The sequence below is a fragment of the Eubalaena glacialis genome, chromosome 8 (genome assembly GCF_028564815.1).
Source record: "Eubalaena glacialis isolate mEubGla1 chromosome 8, mEubGla1.1.hap2.+ XY, whole genome shotgun sequence".
NCBI lineage: Eukaryota > Metazoa > Chordata > Mammalia > Artiodactyla > Balaenidae > Eubalaena > Eubalaena glacialis.
The window spans coordinates 113,535,384-113,540,220 of record NC_083723.1 but is presented as its reverse complement, the minus strand read 5'-3'; positions in this window follow the sequence as shown (position 1 = coordinate 113,540,220).

Genomic DNA, 4,837 nt, shown 5'->3' with positions numbered 1-4,837 from the left:
GTATAAAACCCGAGAGGATTTGATGAGGAGTTTTATAACAATACTTCAAGGGTGGTGTTGCTGACAAGATTAGGGTGTGTGCAGGGTCTCAGGTGGCTGGTGTCCTAATCTTGATGAGCTTCCCTGGTCCTTTTAATCTTACCTCAGGTGGTTTTGGGGCTGCTCCTCCCTTGATTAGCAACTGTTTGAATCCTTATGCCTTTAGGTGCTGTAGCCATCTTACAATAAGCATGAGATGAAAGCCAACATTGTAGATACGATTGGGGAGAAAAAAAAAAAGAGCCCATTCGGAAAGCATCATTCAGCATCTATACCACCCCGGACCACGTACTTCTGGACTTATTTGTATATGAGATAAATACACTTCTTTTTGTTTTATCTACCATTAGTCAGGCCTTTATGGTACTCCCAGGCAAACATATGTCTAATGAATACAACTTCTCTGGGGCTGGAGAAGAACAGATTATTACTGAATTCATATTAAGCTCCATGCTGCTCCTGGAATAGCATCCCAAGGAATGAAACCATTCATTCCTCAGAATCCACCTCCCATGATCTAGAAGAACAGGGGTTGGCACACTTTTTCTAATGAGGACCAAGTAGGAAACATTTTAGGTTTGTGGGCTATAGAACGTCTGTAACAACTACTCAACTCTGCAAATCTGCCCTTTGGAACTCAGGGAAGGTCATGGAGGCTGGAGCCTTGTCTACAAGAAATGCGGGACAAAAAAAAGGCTTCTGTGCCCAGGAGCCCACAGAGGGATTCAATACTATGTCATTTAATGTAGAACCCTTCTGTCTCAAAAAATTTATATAACTGTGCCTTGACTTCAAACGGGCGGAACAGTTCTCAGAGATTTCTGAGATGCTCCTCCCAAGTTATAATGCTCAATTTGGCTTGAATAAAAATTTCCATTTCTTTCTTAGATTGACTGATTAATTTTTCATGGACAAAGGAAAACTTTTTTCCCAACAGCTGCCATGGTATTAAAGCCACCTCAGTCTAATGGCTTCCTTGTTTAGTTAATTTCACAACCCTAAGCTAATGCTGATGATAATTTGAGTCATTTTGATACAGTATCATGCAGTGAATTACTAGGGTTCCATGCCTGCCATCCTCCACTCTACTCCATGTCAGGGATGAGACTGGGGCACAGGACTAGGGTGAAGTTGGCAAGACACTTAGGGTGCGTTTACTCTTGGCCTGACCCTGAGAGTGAGGGCCTCCTTAATTTTGTGCCCTAAGTGCTTCACTCACCTCACCCTGGCCCTGCCTGCACCCCAGGAAGGAGCTTATCCCGATGTTCCTCAAATTTACGAGCAACCTAATCTAGAATTCTATTTTGAGAATATGTTTTCTGGGGTCACTCCTGGCACCAATTAATTCTATCAGAGTCCCAGGAGGGAACAGATGTTACACTCAAATTAGAATAACATGAGGAGGATTTATAAATGGACTATTTGCAACCATGAGGGCAAAGTATAGAGAAACCACAACACCCTGGGAATAATGACTGCAGGGACCTATTACCATGGAGATCTAAATGGGCAAGGGAGGGCGTGGTTACCAGGGTCCAGAGACAGAGAGCAAGAGTGGAGAGGGTACCTGACAAGTTCTTAAGCTCTGACCAAGTTCTCAGTGACCTTGCAGGGAGGGAGCCAGGGGAATAAACGCCCAGACCGCTTGCTCTATGCACTGATGTACTATTAGTTTTCCCCATTGGCCAGTCAATATTGGTTAGCCCCCTGGGGCTTCCCTGGTGGTGCAGTGGTTGAGAATCCGCCTGCCAATGCAGGGGACACGGGTTCGAGCCCTGGTCCGGGAAGATCCCACATGCCGCGGAGCGACTGGGCCCGTGAGCCACAACTACTGAGCCTGCGCGTCTGGAGCCTGTGCTCTGCAACAAGAGAGGCCGCGATAGTGAGAGGCCTGTGCACCGCGATGAGGAGTGGCCCCCGCTTGCCGCAACTAGAGAAAGCCCTCGCACAGAAACGAAGACCCAACACAGCCAAAAATAAATTAATTAATTAATTAATTAAAAAAAATATATTGGTTAGCCTCCTGGAGTGTAGAAAGGGGGAGAGTAATTTGAGAGGAGCAAGCAAAGTATATCCATCACTAGTGGCCAACTATATGCCAAGTAAAAGAGTATCAAAATAACATAAGGAATAGAGGGGTCATTATATTCATATCAAAGTTGAGTACAAGAAAAAAAGTCACAAATTAAATAGGGTAACTCATTTATAACTCACAAAAAGCCCCACATCTCCTTCATGGACACTTCTTTTTGCATCTAATAACATAGCTACAGAAATATGAAAAAACTTAGCTGCAAGAAATCTAAGGAGAAATTAACAGATGGAATATAGTGATGATGAAATATATTTTTGGCAAGACAAGGAACATTTAAACGTAAATTTTTTCTCTGGGCCTTTTCCCTCCCCTTTAGTGTGTACCGTGCATCTGCATTAATCAGACCTCCTTAGGAGATAAACTTCTTTCTTAATCTTGTGCGGGGTCATGATGACCCACTCCTCACTTTATAACTGTGCTTTTCCTGGTAACCTCCTATAACTTTTTTCTGTTTATAAATGTCAACATGTCATTTGTTGTATAACACTTTGTCTCAAAAAAGTATGTAACTGTGCTTTGACCTCTGATGGGTGGAACAGTCCTCAGAGATTTCTGAAAGACTGTCTCTCAGGTTATAATCCTCATGTAGGCTTGAATAAAATTTTCTATTTCTTTCCTAGATTGCCATTGGTTAATTTTTTTGTCAGCAGTGAGAAGCTTTAGTATTCAGTTTAGAAGTATAAGCTTGGGAGAGGTTGATACAACATTAACAGGAAAACCTGAGAAACTTTTCTAACTATGATTAGGCTGCAAAACTGGAAAACATACCACAGAACAGGAGCTGGAGATCTCCACAGAAAAGATGCAATATAAATGTGACCAGAGTTACAAGCTAAAATCCAAGCACTGGTCTAGAGAATTTGTAATATTACAGCTTTAAAATGAGATGTTTATCAGTTGGGATTCAGTGCAGCTGCAAGTAACAGAAAATCCCAAAATCACGTTGACTTAAACAGGATATAGCTCAATGTTCAGAGGAAGGGAGTCTAAGGCTGGTATGGTGGCTCTACACAAAATCCTCAGGAACCCAAGCTACTTTCATCTTTCTGTCCCACTGTATCGAAAAGGTGGCCTTGAGTTCATGGTTAAAGATGGAGCCATGGATTTATTCATACTGTGGGCAGCAAGATGGAGGAAGAGGGAAAGAATGGGCAAAGCAGAAGTGCCTATTATAAAGCAACAGTACTCCAAAAAAAAAAAAAAAAGCAGAAGTGCCAACTATCTATGAAGGGAAGCTCTTGAAGGGAGTTGCCATGCAATACTTCTGCTTACATTCCTGGGGCTAGAACTTAGTCATATTGCCACGTCTATTGGAAAAACATCAAAAAAAAGAAAAAAAAAGGGGCTTCCCTGGTGGCACAGTGGTTAAGAATTCGCCTGCCAATGCAGGGGACACGGGTTTGAGCCCTGGTCCGGGAAGATCCCACATGCCGTGGAGCAACTAAGCCTGTGTGCCACAGCTACTGAGCCTGCACTCTAGAGCCTGCGAGCCACAACTACTGAGCCCATGTGCCACAATTACTGAAGCCTGCGTGCCTAGAGCCCGTGATCCGCAACAAGAGAAGCCACCGCAATGAGAAGCCCGCGCACCGCAACAAAGAGTAGCCCCCGCTCGCCGCACAGCAACGAAGACCCAACACAGCCATAAATAAATAAATAAATAAATAAATAAATTTAAAAAAAAAAAAGAAAAGCATCACAGCAAACGTAGAATTGTTTTTCGTGTTCTGGTTGGCTATGTGGCCAGTTGAAAATCTATAACTAAGAAAGAAGGTGAGACCAGATACTGAGAAGCAGCCATCAGTTAGTCTCAGTCACAGCCAGCCCACACTTCCTGAAACACAGTAAAACCTCAGTATTTGTGGAAGAAATGTCAATGGTTTTTATCAGGTGCATAAACACAGAAGGTCCAGAATGAGAAGGTTGGAGTTATATCCTCAAGTTCTGTTTTCAGTTTGACCCATCAAGTTGGAAAACCAGGTGGTTAAGATAGTATAAGACCAAGCCTGCCTTTTCCTCTTCTCTTTTGGTTAAGTACCTGCCCCTGGCGTAGTAACACCACATAATGTACACGAGAGTGATTGTGCAGTGGGTTGCCCAGTTAAAGATCAAGTGTGTTGGTTTTTTTCCCTCTTCTTTATTGGGATGATGCCAGAAATGACTTTGGACTCACTGAAGGAAGCCCTCTTAATTGTCAGTTACCCTTTCTCATCATCTGCCTAAACAATGTAAATAATGTTATTTGGAATAGGAATAACTCTTGGCTCTGAGTTTAGTAGTCAAGAGACAAGTGAGTCTTAAATTTACAGGTGCATAAGAATTAGCTGGTATATTTGTTGAAAATTCTTATTCCTGGACCCCATTACCCAGATACTCTGATTCAATGTCAGACATGGGCTAGGACCTGCAATCTCCATTTTAACAAGTTTTTCAGATAATTTCGACACATATATTTAGAGTAGCACTATCTAACAGAATTATATTGTGAGCCATATGTCCTTTTAAATTTCCGAGCAGTCACTTAAAAAAAGTGAAAAATTGGTAAAATTAATAATATATCTTATGTATATCAATATATCTAAAACATTATCATTTAGACATGTAATCAGCATAAAGAATTATTAATGAAATATTTTACATTTTTTTCTACCAAGTCCTCAAAACCTGGTGTATATTTTACACTTTCAGCACACCTCAGTTGGG